The sequence below is a fragment of the Lissotriton vulgaris genome, chromosome 9 (genome assembly GCF_964263255.1).
Source record: "Lissotriton vulgaris chromosome 9, aLisVul1.2, whole genome shotgun sequence".
NCBI classification, from domain to species: domain Eukaryota; kingdom Metazoa; phylum Chordata; class Amphibia; order Caudata; family Salamandridae; genus Lissotriton; species Lissotriton vulgaris.
The window spans coordinates 988,485,161-988,500,674 of record NC_141697.1 but is presented as its reverse complement, the minus strand read 5'-3'; the positions used below and the strand labels follow the sequence as shown (position 1 = coordinate 988,500,674).

The window sequence follows — 15,514 nt, the reverse complement described above, 5'->3', positions numbered from 1 at the left end:
TCTGAACAAAATTTACCTTTCTGACAAATTTAGTGTAATTTCGTTCATCGGTTCGGACTGCAGGCTTATCTAAAGACTCTATGGGGAACTAACATTGGAAACACACTTTTTTTGCCCCCCTCCCTTTATCTCAACCCCCGCTTGATAGATCACCCTGAAACTTTCCATGCATAACAAGACCCCACGTGACACTTTGTGTATATATATATATATATTATATATATATATATATATATATATATATATATATATATATATATATACACAAACACACGTATAAAAAAAGAAATTCAAATTGAGAGCGCACACTCAGGTATATATATCTAATGACAATAGTCACTATTTAGTTATATTTAGGTTTCGAAGAGATAGGAATTCCTCAGATTTTTTTATTGGTAATAACTTGGCCACAAACCTCCAGGAAACTTTGCAGACCTATTCCTTTTACTACATTTACCGATGATGCAAAGTTTTGTGGGGATTAGTTAAAGGGGTGCAAAGAAAAAAGGGGGGTCCCAAAATACGTTTTTCCAGCAATGCATTTTACATAGACTTTTCAAACACACATAGCTGCAAAATAGCTGAACAGATTTTGATTACATTTGCTCGGAATATAGGTGATGGTATGGAAAGGGTCCTTTTTGTTAGTAGATCTAAATGTGTTGAGTATTTTTTAAGTAATAACGGACAAACACTTAGTGATACATTGGCCCGTGGTATACTGCAGTACTTATGCGGCATACCATGGTACCTATCAATGCCGAAACGCAATATTAGTTAATGAAAACCCTTGCAAAATTAAAATGCAGCGCTATTGTTTGGACAACTCTTTATTTTATTGCGAAATATAGGTTATTACTGTTGTTTTAATGTTGAGACAGTTTAGCAAACTCTGTAGAGGTAGGGATAAGGTAGTTTTACTGACATTTTTGTTTAAAAAAGTTTACGGAGAACCGCGGTGCTCTCGCGAAAGTATCTAGAAAGCACTGCGGTACTTAGTGAAATACGAAAAAAACTTTACACATGATAAAATAAAATTAGATATAAAATAGGGTTGCTCTGAAAAGAGCAGTGTTTTTTTAAACTAAACATATTTAGATATGTTTGTCAAGCCAAATTTATTGATTTGAAATTAAAGTATGGTTTCCATAGGCTGTAAGATGTACACCAATCGGATGATACAGTGCTGTGTTGGAATATTTTATGTTCAGATAAAAACCAGGAAGACATTTTATGATCCTGAAGAAATTACAAGACTGGCTTGTTGTAATGTCTTTGAGACTTTTCTAACATCGCAGCATTTAGAGTAGACCACTTCCACTTTTGTTTCTGACAAATATTAGAGGAAAGAAAATGTGTGTTTGAAAACATATTTTACTTTCAAAAAAGAGGGAGAAGGAGGATATGGCCAGGTTAAACCTCCTAAATTTAAAGTACAACACAAAGATCCATATATGATGGACCGTGGAAACCCAGCCAGAAAAAGTTAAGAGGTATTCCCAGGCTTCGGGTGTACCTTTTCAGAAAAGAAAAATTATTTTCTTGAGTCCCCTCACTCACCCAGGCTTGCCCCTAGGTGACATGCTTCATCATTGAGGCCATCTCAAGCCTCTACTGCTTGAGGCGTGCTGCGACTTGCGAAAGAGACGTAGGAGCACTGATTTGTGAAACTATGTGTGGTGCAGTGTGTAGAGTGGTGAATTGTGATAATAAAAATACTTAACTAGTGAGCTAAAATTTTTATTCCTGCTCCTAGCTGGTACAGTAAAAAAAGGGGTTAGATAAAAGGGAAAATTAACTGTTATGTGGTCAAGATCCCTAACATCCTGTCGACATATTTCAAAGTGTCCCCTACACCTTTTCTTCAGGACAACATGAGGGCCCACCCCATGTGTACCACTCCTGTGTATAAACCTAAATTGAGGTGGAAAAATATTTAGAAAGAAAACACACCTAACGTGTGTGTTTTACATTCATACATAAGGTTAGCGCTGTACCCGCAGTATTTTTCAGTGGAGGGGCCTGTTGACCGTAACTCGGCATCCCTCCGTCTGCTAGACCTACTGGACCCCGGTTCGACTGCATGTTGAAACCCTACTACACTCTAACAGAGTCTAAAAACTAAACTCTACAACACACCACTGTACAACACTCCACTCTATGACACTCTTCTTCACTGTACTCTACGCTACTCTACTCTACGCCAATACGCTCTATGCCACCTCATGCTGCAACAATCTAGTTCTGACATTCCACTCCATTTTATGCCACTCCACTCAATGACAGTGTAGTCCAGTCTAAATGGAATGTATGACGTTATACCGCATACATTTACAATGCATGCACTTACAACGCATGCACTTACAACTCCGTTTTTACTAAGCAACATCAACTACAACGCATTCCATTACATCGCATGACACTACATCGCATTTTAAAAAACGACCTTTACAACGCATTCCATTACATCGCATACTACCTTTACAATGCATACCATTACAACGCATTAACATTAACATTAACATTGTAGTGACATGCGATGTAGTGTCATGCGTTGTAATGGTATGCCTTGTAATACCTGCTTCTTAGTGTCATGCGTTGTAAAGGATGTTGCAATGTAATGCCTGCGTTGTAAGTGTAGTGCGATGTAATAGTTGCATTTTAAAGGTTGTTTCCCCTCTAAGTGCAATCGGATATCGCTGTAGTAGTGCATTATAAACTTACTGTCTTGTATAAAGCCACCATAATGCACATGTTTCACTTACCTTACACTTACCTTTAATGTCTATATGAATTACAATGTTGTATTTCTGATACCTGAATATCATATGACTAATATTGCTACTAGCTCTTTCATTTTTGAGACATTCGGATAATTCTGAAAAGAAATTATTTTCTTCTTTTTTTGGAGGATTTTTTTTCAAAGGTCAACATGACCAACCAACAAATAACAGAAAAAAGGAGGGCAACAAAGGCCAAAAAACAACTACCGCTGTTGGGTAGGACGCTGATGAGCCAGTACAGGCTCCCGTTGTAAGGTCAATTTCTCCCGCAATAATCACAGTATTGAACAGGAGACTGTATGCTGCAGTACTGCCGTACTGCTCTACAGTTTGTCTATTCTGCCTCAACAGATGTACTGGCACCACGGTACCAGGAGTAGGCACAGATGCTGGGACAGATGAAGTGCATAGCGGCGGAGCAGTAATGGAGCTGAAGAAGTTGAAGGTGCTGCTGAAGGGACAGATGTAGTGGGTGGTGGTGGGGGTCCTGCCGATGTAGAAGAAGTTGAAGGTCTTGTAGTTGCCAAAGAAGTGGCTGCTGCCAATGCTCCGCCTTCTGCCTCTTTTAACACCTTCTGACGCCTTCCTCATTCCTGTCGGATCTAATGAGTACTGTTCGATATTGCTACAGGAAATTACCTTCTTGCAAAGATTGTAAGTTATCAGTTTCGAACTGACCTTCTTCCCTCCAGCTGGCAAGGAGAAAAACTCCCAAAAAATAGTTTCCTTGAGCATCTTCCTTCACTTCACCCTCTTCTCCTCCTACTGAAGAAGGACAGGATCTTCTTGGTCAGCCATTGCAGCTGTACCAAATCTCAAGTTGGCTTGCAAAGACAAGATTTTACCTCTGGGAAAGAGTATAACCTTCACCTTTGAAGATCTCAATGGAATTGAGGAAAAGAGGTTTAAGCATTCCTATAATTGAAAGCTTTCTAAGCCAATGAAATGCTGTTTAACAAAAGGGGAAGTAGTGCAGTAGTATCTCAATACCATTATAGTGTCAGTATATGTCACAAACACAAGGTATAGTTTCAATATTAACATATAAACCATTTAAAGACATCACTATCCATGAAACATTAACTCCATAATTTAATTAAAATATAATAATTTAGAGTAAATATATTTTTAGAAATTTATGAAAGTACAGTGCAAGTACCGCATTAAAAAAACAAGCAAAAAATAAATACCATGATAAAGAGCATTATATAAACCTATTCAAATTCATTTTAAAAAACAAATGTTAAAGATTTGCTATAGCATACTTCCTTTATTATTTCTATATCAAATCAACTTAAACTACACAAACCTTAAAAATGTAAAAGTTATAGTTATAACCTAAAGTTATCATTTACGCTCGCCCTAACATTACTATAACTCTAGCTCCTCCTTACAGACTCTTGTCAACTTCTAGCCACACTACATTAACTATAAATCACACCTTCCTCAAGCACTGTTATAGCCTTTGATATATTTCACCACTCAGAGCATGTTAAATGATTTAATCTATAACAAGACTCATAACATCTCTAATGACATCATTTAAAAGAACACTGATTGGTAAATTGACCTTACATCTCAAGCCACTGAGATACTCAGTCAAACGCAGGGACATATAACAGGTCCATGCAGCCTCTATGGCGCAGGGACAACTCCAAACTTTCAGGGAGGCCCCATGCAGCGCACCGTCAATGAATATTTGTGTGATATGGAAAATTCATGGCCTCTCTTCACATTGTGCAGGGAGCCCTTCATTTTGCGTTATGCTTCTGGTCAAAGGACAGATATACCGTAGCATGATCTATATGTAGGAACGCTCTGCATTGTAACTTGCCCCGTTGACTGATCATTGTGAACTGAAGTTATAGTAAAAATAAAACACGCAAGAGTTCCCATCTTGAGCCGTAAAGACCTGAAACTTTCCTCAAAGGATAACATTCAGGGTGCCTTGAGTTATTTTAATTAGTATGCCTTAATACATGAGTGCTAAAAGCATGTTTAACATCGTATTTCTATCCCAAATAGTCTTTGCTGTTCTTTATTTTATCTGCCCTACTTATAAATAAAATACCTATTTTTTTACAAATATATCTCTGATATTGAGTCTATTGAATGTAATTGCTTGTGTCATACAGTTTCAAACTCTCTTCCAGCCATTGGAGCAACCTGGTCCTGCTTGCTCTCCCTGTCCTTGAAGATTCAAGTGGGAAAAGGCAGTAATGTGTTTATCAAACCAAAGACTATTAGTACTTGTGATTCAAGACATCAGTGGTAAACGACAGTCCCCAGACAGACACTGCCAGACACCTCCTCTCTGACATACTATTAAAAGAAAAGGTCTCACTCTGCAGCCTTTAATTCTTGTGAACTATATGCGGCTGGCTGGAATTCTAGAGCACTATAGGTGTACTGCGACTGGCATTCCGGAGTGAGCTATAAAAGGCAGATGGAAAATCCAGAGCACGATCTACTGGAAATCCGTGAAGAGAGTAAATGTAAATCCGTAGTTGTAAAGCGCGAACTACTCACCCTTACGGGTCTCAAGGCGCTGGGAGCCATCGTGGAAATTAAGGGAGCTATTGCCCAGAGTCACATGGTGCTGAGCTGAGCTGCCACCGGGGATCGAACCGTGAACCCTGTGCTCCGAAGTCAGCTGCCCTTGCCTTTGCACCACACCTCTCCACTAGAGTGAACAATAGATGGGTGTTCCAGAAAACTTTAGAATATGGGCAGGAATCAAAGAACCTAGAGATGACAGGCTACAATTTGACAGACATATAAAGAGCAGGATGGTCTTCAAGAGAGAACCATATCCTACAGATAAGTACTTCAAAGCATTATAAACTGCAAGGTGGAACTGAAAAGGACTAAAAGCTCCAGTTCCAAAGCTACCTATGGACTGGAATTCCATAGTAAAACCAAGTGCAAGCTGAAATTCTAGAGTGAATAATATAGGCTCTGGGCTGGATTTTGAAAGCACTGCATATGACATGGTGTGATTCCAGTGTGAATTATCAGCTTTAAGCCAGATCACATCAGCAGTAGCAACTCTTGGCTGGAATCCCAGGGCCCTATTAGCAGGAGTGCAGCCATCAATAGTGGAGCAAGTGCAATGACATTGGGGCCCAAGAATCTGAGGGCCCTACTGCACCTCAAATATATTTGTTGTACTACCAATCGAGGGAATCAGAGACTATCTCCCTTGCTTGCAATAGAGTGCATTGACAAAACATGTTTACATTACTGCTGGGAACTATGTCTGATGCACTGAGGTGATCAGTGTTGGTAATCTTGCAAATGGTAGCCACTAATACAGTCTTTTAATAGTAGTCTACTATTAAAAGTCTAATAATATTAGCAGCTCGGGTTGATTTTTCATTGAATATAAGTAGCTGCTATTACTGAAAAAATTGGAGGACCTTGATATACAGTATCTTACATCCTAGGCTACGTTCCTGTTAGCTACTTCTAGGTAATACTATGTAATGTGTATAGAGGCATAGTTTTGCACAGTAGAAAAACAATCTTTTGAAACGGGAGCGTACCCATGGTCCCAAAAAGAGGCCTCACCTTTCCTCACACGTGTTAGTTTAATTTCCTTTTGTTCGCTTGGGAAAATAGACATTGCTTATGTAGTTCCAATTTTCACATCTCTTCAATTTTCTCAAATACGTTTCTTCCTGGCTATCCTCTTCATCATGTTTCTTCCTAAGCTCCTTTTACACCTTAAGGCTAGTGGTGTGTATTTTTCTTTTTTACAAGCTTTGCAAAATTCTCTGGAAAGTTTTGTAAAAATTGAAAAATATTTTGATCTGTCGTTTACGTGTCAAACGTGTGACTTTTGTAACAATTTGTATAACACATAAGCACTTTCAAATTGTTTTGGAATAAAACATACTTTGCAGAAAATAGTTTTCCTGTTCCTTCGCATTGTGCTAAGAAAAACTTCATACATCATAGCACAGTGGTTTTTATCTTGCAGTCCAAGGACCCCTGTGCTCCGCGCTGCCTACTCAGGGGGTCCACAACTGCTTAGAAGATTAATTAAGTGTGTAAACGCTCTCTCAACGTGAAAGAATTTGAAATTGAAGAATACAAATGAAGTTAGTATTCTAATATTGATTTATGGGAGCAGTGCACATGCATCAAACATAATATTGTAAGGACAATGGGTGTATTTAGAAAAGCTCTAAACTTCCCATTAAAACTTACATTTTTTAATATTTGTTTTCGAATGAAATAAATGATTTCAACATATGTGTATTTGTTTGATAGATGCTTCGATCCATATTTTTGTGTATTGTTTTGTGATGCAAATCATCTAAATTACTTAGGGTGGGGGCCCACGGATTCCAATAGTTACTCTGTGGAGGTCCCCCGGATTCCATAAATGATTAAGTGAGGGGTCAACAGAAATCGAAAGGTTAAGAACCACAGTCATAGCAAGATACCAGTTTTAAAGAATGCTGTCCCTGCAGTTAGTAATTGTGTATGGCTGACCTCCTTAATTGTGTTTTTTATGCTTAAGGCCTATCCACTTATTTCAAGGCTCTCCAGCTGCAGTACCCTTCAGCTGCGACTCTATAGAAACCATAGCTGAAGTGGATGGACAGCTCTGGAAATTACTTCTCCATGAATATCAGGACTTTATTGCCTGAAAACAAATGGATTGACCTGGAAAAGTCTCTCAAAGCCAGAGAGTGAGCTAGATCTTTTGTGCCTGGCACTAAAAGTTTGTGTTTTTGAGTACAAATGGAAAAAATTGTAAAAAAGTGTGAGGCTTAGTTCCTCAAAATATTATTTGAGCGCTCACGATTTTCAGATATCTTCATAAACCCAAGAAATACTAATATGGTACTGCAGCTCTTGCAAAAATTTGGAGACTCTACTTTATCACTTAATCGCATACGAGCTGCATCTAGTGTGATGGCCAATGGCATGCTTCCCTTCATAGATGTGCAGTGTGAATGTGAAAGTATTTCTAGAGCGCAAACGGTTACTCCAAGGAGTGTCCTGGTGCGAATGTAGAAAAGGGCTAACAAGCCGCAATAGGGACATGATATCAGTTTTTGGGGAAAAGCCATGTTTTTAGATTTTTCTACAATAGAAGGATAGCTTTGATGTGTCTGAGTTCCAGGGGAAGTTTATTCCATAGAGAGGGGCCTGGGAAGGAAAAGGATCTGCCCCCGGTCCTTGTCTTATTGATCCGCTGGATTTTGGCAAGATAGAGTTTTGCTGAGCGCAGATTAGTAGGTGGAGTGTGGAATTCAATTCTCGCTTGTTGGTAACCAGGGCCTGTCCTGTGTAAGGCTTTATGGATAAGGAGTAGTATCTTGAAAACGATGGATATCTATCGAACCAAGCCTTTTTTCTTACTGTGTGGGGTGGGTCCACAATTAATTTTTTTTTCACAAAAGCATGCTAATGCTACTTCCCTTTATCAATTGAGAAGACCATCATTGTGAATATCTCTTAGCAGGATCCTCATCATTAGCAAGGATTCAGGAGTGGATTGAGGCTTCTAGGTATCTTGGCATCCTTCTCTATACACCTCAGTACCCATGCTCTCCCCAGTCAACTGGTCAAACATGATGGGCACTGGGAGATGAGGACCTTATACATGTTAAAGCCATGACTTACAAAGCTGTGCCCAAGTATGACACTGTCTTCTTATATCCAGATGACCTATGGGCCCTCTTCCCCAGCATCCATTCCTGCAGTCACAGATAGGATTGAAACCTTCCTATGTCTTCAACAGTCTCCCAGACAGGCAAAGTTTCCTGAGGAGCTTTTCTTCCAGATGATTTTGTGCACTCTGGTCAAGCAGCTGTGAGCTCAGAAAGATGCCAATCAGCTGTCCACCAAGGTAAAAGGCAGATCTGAGTGTGATCACACACCAGTGAAAATCAAAACCTGACGAAGATTCAAAGTAGTAATTAGGTGAATTAAAGGGTCCTTTTGTGCAGTTTTCTTTATGCTTTTATTTTTCAACACTGTGTGTTGCAATTTATGGATTGTTTGAATTTTGCGTGTTCAAGTAATGTCTAGTTTTTTAGGTAAAACTTTATAAACAAGTATTTTGAAGAAATTTGAAATTTGAATTTCATTGATTTTATGGTTATTTTGTGCTAATTTGCCACGGTGTATTGAGATACGATTTGTTACACTGTTATAGGTTTTGGCTCAACACATGATCCCAATAATTTTTACCATGGTCTTGTCTGTTTCCTGTTGTTACCCCGTCCTGATTATCATAAAATATAGGGTTTCTCCCTTTTTCTTGTGTGAGTATGTGGTGAAGAAAGCCTTTGAAAGATCTAATGAGATCAAGGTTGTAACACCTCTGATATTTAGTGCTCACCTCAGGTTGCTTAGTACATCTACTAAGACTATCTCACCCTATAACAAACCAGAATTTGACCCCCAAATAGTACGAAGCATTTGAGTTCTAAGGGAGAAAACAAATGCGTATGGAAAGAAGGTTCAGATCAAGGAATCTACATCATGTCCCAATATCACAGTTATTAGTATGAACTTTAGAAGTTAAGAGACATGTGACTCTTCACATAATTCAAGTATGCAGTGACTTTAATATGCATACATAGAGACCAAGATAGTTCTTTAATGATGGAAAACAGATAATAGGGAGGAGGTTAGATTAGTTAGAGAGACATTCCACATGATAGGTCTTTCTAGCTTCGCAGAGTCAAATGAATTATTTTATAATTAACTCTATAGTTCTGATATTAAGGGCCTTATTACGTGTTTGGGGTCCGACCACTTAAGGACCACGTCCGTGACCGCTAGGGGACCACTGCACCTGTGGCCTTCCGACCACCGTATAACGAGTTTTCAGAGGGGCAGGCGGTGTGGCTGCAGCAGTCTAGTGGCGGTGGGCAATGTTTTCCATATATATTGATGCTTGTGTGTACATTCCAAGTGCATATGTTTCGAATGCACACATATGCTTGTTATATGTGAAAAAAATACCACATGCCCATTTCTGGACTGGGACTCATATTTGGGTAGTCCTGGTTATGTCTACAGGGTACCAAAGCACTTACCTGTATTTCCCCAAAAACTGATTTATAATCCTTGGGGTGAAGATGTTTCTGTGTAGGGAGGACCTGGAGATAGGGATCCACATCGAAATCTGCTGGGAAGAACACGAAAGGGGTGAGATTGCACGCCAAATCCTTTGTTTCTGCCGACCTTTAGACGTCAGTCTGACCACCCCGGCTTGCTGATTGGGAAGTCAACTCGTAATACGGATGGCGGTGTTGCACCTCTGTACTGCCCAATGGAGGTTGCCTTCCCCCGACCGCGACCCTGGCATTCAGTTGTGTGCTGGCGGTGCAGGGGGTCCGACAGCAGACTTCTCAAAGAGAATCTGCCCAACTCATAATACAGTGGACGGCTCACCGCCATCGGACAGCCACTACCAGGACGGCAGTCCACTGACCGTCGAACTCATAATATTGCCCAAAATGTGTTTTGAAGACTTAGAAAGGGTCTTATGATTTGCACACTCCTTGGAAAACCATGTGGCAAATGATCATTGTTCTTTAGAAGCAGGAAATGCTGGATTTGGTAACTTGTTGTTGTGTTTCTGCTTTCAATCGCTGGTGCAGTTTCCATTTAGGATTTTAAAAAGTAGAATGCCCTTCCATTAGGGATCTATGGGTCAGATGTATGTACCTTTTTTTAGGTCGCAAACAGGCCAATTTGCAGAATCGGCCTGTTTGCGAATGGAAAAAAGGGTTTTCAAATGTTTATAAATAAATAAATAAATCAAACCCAAATTGTGATTCGGTAACCTGTTACTGAATCGCAGTTTGGGTTTGTGTTTCGGTATTAGGAAGTTGCTTGTTAAGGGCGTCCCTTCCTAACACCAAATCGCATCGGTATGTATGAATGGTTTGTGACCGTGAATGCGGTCTCAAAACATTCGCATTTTACGACCTACTTCAAATAGGTGGTAAAACATTCACAAAGGGGAAGGGGTCCCTTGGGGACCCCTTCCCCTCTGTGAATGTTTTTAAAAGCATTTTTTAAGATCGAGCAGGGGTCCCACGGTCCACTGCCTGCTGCACTTAAAAAATTAAAAGAAAACTTTTCATTTGTCTTTTTTAAACGCAACCCGTTTTCCTTTACGGAAAACGGGTTGCATTTAAAAAAAATTATTGCTTTATTTAAAGGCAATTGTGACATGGTGGTCTGCTGACTTCAGCAGGGTACCATCTCCGGGATTTTAGCGATTCCTTGGGAGCTGCAAAATGCAACCTACATCATTCATATTCATGAGCTAGGAATCGAAGAAAGTGTTAAACACACTTTCATGTATTCTGTTTTGCGATTTCCTAATTGCGAATCGCAAGGATTCGCAATTATAAAACGCTAAACAGGGCCTTAATACATCTGGCCCTATATTCGAAAATGGCTCTTCCTGTAATGTCATTGGTGTCATTGAACATGCATTCGTTCCTATACTACAGCGATGATTTTTATCAGAAGAGGTTACAGACTCTAAGTGTGTAACTTTGCAATCACTTCAGAGCACAGGAATACTTTTGTAGAGCCCTTGATATGAGTGCCCATGCAATTCATATTTGTGTGTAGTGCAGACTGTGTCCATCATGTATCGCAAAGCTTGAATCTGTTCATTCTGGCAGAGTGGTGCTCCCTATTTTGACCCATCCAAGTTGAATATTTGCATTCAGCTCCTTCTATAAATAAGGCAGCTTTGAGGTGAAAATAGGTGGTTTTGATTAGGTACATTCTGTCTCATAGCCTAAAGTGAAAAAGGAGCATAATCATTACATTTATTTTGACCAGACCTCCCCCCATTCCCTCTTGGGGCTATGATGGGCTCTCTAGTGCTTCTTATGGTTTCCACAACTTTGCAATCTGCGTGTCAGGTAGATCTTCCAATAGCCTGCTTATTAGAGGAGGTAATATCAAAAAACACTCAAGAGGTTTCCTTTCATTCTCCATGAATAACTGAACCAGAGTTACACAAGTGGCTTTTGAACCACAAGTTTTTATTTATTTTTGCATGTTTTAGCTACTAGTCTCCTAGGCACCACATGCCTTTGGCAGATCCACCAAACGGAATAAACATTGGAAAAGTCAATTGGGTTGGTCTTGGCAAGTGAGTGCCATTGTTATTATTGAAGAAAAAGAACATGTAGTCCCCTAAATCTGATAGCCGCTTCTTGAAATAAGATTTGCATTAAAATAAACAAACTATTGCAGAACTGTTTCATAAAAGAGTATGGGTAATTCCTAGCAGGCAGCTGTTCTTAGAACAGTTATAGAAACAGTTTTTAGTTTTAATGCATATCACAAAAAAACACAATTCTTCTTGCCACTAAAAGGTAGGATTGGCACTTATTTGCAGTAACAAGAAGACATAAGGTTACACGTACCACAGTGACTACAAAAATAAAAAGAAGTACAAAGAGTGGGAGGAAAGAAGCATTGGCAAACTCAGTTGACCTTATCATTACAAAACAAGTGGTGTGCCATTGGCTTTGCCAGTGCTTCTTTCATTGGGCAGAGTCCAGAGCATTATACCCTGTGATGTTGAGTATCATCAGAAAAAAATAAACGTGATGTCCTATAAGCACATCATGAAGTTGTAACTGTTTTATTTTTAGACATAGAAGTTACTTTATTTAGGCAATCAAGTTCATCAAAGTGCAAACAAAGCAATGTAAGAGAAAAGTGTACAGAACTAACACATGTTAAATGAGATATGCTAAAAACCCAATAAGGCTCAATATAATCACCAATGTAAAGTGCAAATGTCTGTTTACAGAATCGTACTTGTTTCTTAAATAAAATATGCTAAAACAGATAGTCCTCGATATAATAGTGTAAAGTGCAAACGACTATTTACAAAATCAGCAGAAGATAAGAAGTTCCACAGTTTTGACCTAATATTTCCACTGCTGAATGATAACCTGTAATTATGTTTGTCAACACCTGCAAGAAAAAGCCGTTCTAAATGAGCCCTAGATGTTTAAACTATCACAATGGTATATGAAGTGCTGTGCTGCAAGAGAGTAAAGTGCTAAATCTAGTGCAAGACAGATAGTATAGATATGTTTTTGCAGGGCAGGAAACAGTTCTGCATGAGTAAAAGCTGGAGAATTAAAGAAATTGGGTACAAAATGTCTCCACTGCAAAAATTATATCTATGCCTTATCCACCCACCACTTATATGATTGCGTGAATAAGAATATTAAATAATTTACACTTAAACAATCTTTTGATCATAGTATAGTTAGGCAAGATATTAATACTAATAAAGGACAGAAACATTGGAACCTTACAGCTCTGAAACAGGCAAACTCAAGGACGGGTAGCTGAATGTGCCGCAATAATCAGTTACTAGTGATTGTATTGCTACTGGGGACAGGATAGCCAAGGTTGTCCATTTAAAACAATAAGTAAATGTTGATTACAAATAAAATCAGGATAAAAAAGATAAGCTTCCTCTAGCAGCCTGACCGCTGAGCCTGTGGATAGACCGTTGTTCTATGAATGGCGTCCGCGCTGGCCGTTTTGTGTTTTTTTAATGTACTTTTCTAAAATAGAGGATGCAGTCTTGGAGTGGTGAACTAAAATGAGAAATGCCCTAAAAGAAAGGAGTGACACAGTATTAATTTACAGCTGACAGCTCCCCTAAAAAATTTTTTTTGTTTTTTTTGTTTTTAAACGTGATCAGGCTCAGCGGGGAGCAACGGAGGAGTGGTTGAAGTAATTTATGGGGAGATATTTAGAAAAAGTAGTGCTGGACAGGAAGGCATGGCGGAATAGGGAGTAGGACAGGAATATGGAGGGTGCAGACGTGTGACCGAGGAAGCAGCACACCGGGGAAAGGGGAGAGAGAGCAAGAAAACACATGTATTCCCTTTGAGCACTAAAAGAAAAAACAATATTTCCCTAATTATAAGCAGTGGAAGGATTCAAGTCATCCATTCAGAACATGGTAAAGAGAAAATGCTGCAGAAAGGGGACGAACGAAGAATAGGGAGGAAACCATACAGAAGCATGGAAAAATGATAAACAAGAAAGTAATACTAGGCATTCAGGGAAAGGGGCTGACCCAAAGCCCACCATATTAATATATTTAAATTTTTGTAGATGATAGGTCTTCATCAATAGACAGCTAAACCAGTCTGTAGGCAAAACCCAAAAAGTATTGCCAAAGAAAGTTATTGGCTCCTCAGTTATGCACTGAAGTGCACTTCTTTTTAGGTGGATGTGCATATGTCGCCAGACAGAATATCATTACTCACAGTGCAAGAGAGACAAGCGAGCCTGGTTAGACAGCTAAAGTTCTTTCTAAACCTAAAAATTAAATTATAATAAGAAATTAACTATAAGGCACAAAGAAAGTTGCATTTGAACAAATAACATACTTTACGTTACTTTGTATTTGTGCATAGCGGGATGATACCTGAGTCGAACTTTGATTTTGCTGCAGCTTTTACCGATGCATACAGAGTTTAGCACCGCCTTTCGGGGCATAGAGGTGGTGGAGTAGTCATGATCTTCAAGGATTGCGGGGGTTTCAGAGTTCTGCTACTGGACATATTTGTAGAAGCATTTTAGTCTTCTCTTTGTGGGGTCTGTGGCCAATTCCTTCCCAGGAATTCTGTGTTATCATAGATTTTATTTCTGCTCTTGCCCTTTCACATTTGAATTTTTTTGTATACTGGTTTATTTTAAAGTTTGGGCAGAGCGTGAGGTTGCAACAAATACTATGGTCTTTCGGGACTCACTAGAATCCTTAGACTTACAGCAATTTGAGTTGGGTCAACACATATGTTTGAAGACATTTTTGAAACGGAGGGGTCTTATTTCCCAGGTAGGAATTCAGTCCCTTAGATGGACAGACCATGCTCTGATCTCGTTTCATAATGAATTAAAAGAGGGAACATATCCGGGACTTGAATCTTGTATGCAAGCGCCAAGGAAAGCCTGGTCTAAGATATCATGCCAGTCTTGCACCAAAGCTTTTGAACCCACATTTAATTTTGATGTAAACATAGAGGGTTCCACATGAGGCTCTCTGTTCCCGGGTACAATAAGTGCCTGAGACAGGCCGTATTGCATTGTAAAGAACTAGAAAGACAGTGGCACAGGAATTACTTAGTGGAAGATAAGAAGCTCCAAAGGACACCATTGAATGCGTACAAATAGAGTATTTGTACTGCAGAAGGGGAATATTATGCGAAGGCCATTCTGGAGGCTCCAAACAACACAAGAAAGATTTTTGAGATAGTGCACAGGCCATGTAATGCAAGTTGCACCAAGCTAGCTATAACGCCTTTGCAATCTCTGTGTGACCACCTTGCAGAGTATTTTTAGGGCTCGGGCTCTGCGTACACTGCGCAGCAGTGTCGCGCAGCCCAGAGTCCTAATCCCGGCGTTTTGAAAATGGACCTTGGATTCCACAACGCTCGTGTGTGTGGATTTCCAAGGTCCAATTTCATTGGCCTTCGATGCGTGCTGTTTTTAAACAGAACACGCAATAGGCCATAGGCGGTCGCGTAGTTCCACCTATGGCCTATTGGTGTCTGTTACGCGCACCAGAGGCCATATGTTTTGAATTATCGCAGCTTGACAGCCGCGATAATTCAAAACATATGCTCGCAGTGGCGCGCGCGCACCACGTGGATTTTTTTTTTTTTTACAATTGAATCGCTTTCGCGATCTGT

At 39.6% G+C, this 15,514-nt stretch overlaps 1 protein-coding gene across 2 annotated transcripts in view; it reads left to right on the top strand.

The window, feature by feature from the left end:
* Positions 1-15,514, top strand: part of LOC147692685 (uncharacterized) — a 430,724-nt gene that overhangs the window by 187,723 nt on the left and 227,487 nt on the right. The gene's annotated exons all lie outside the window — the stretch shown is intronic.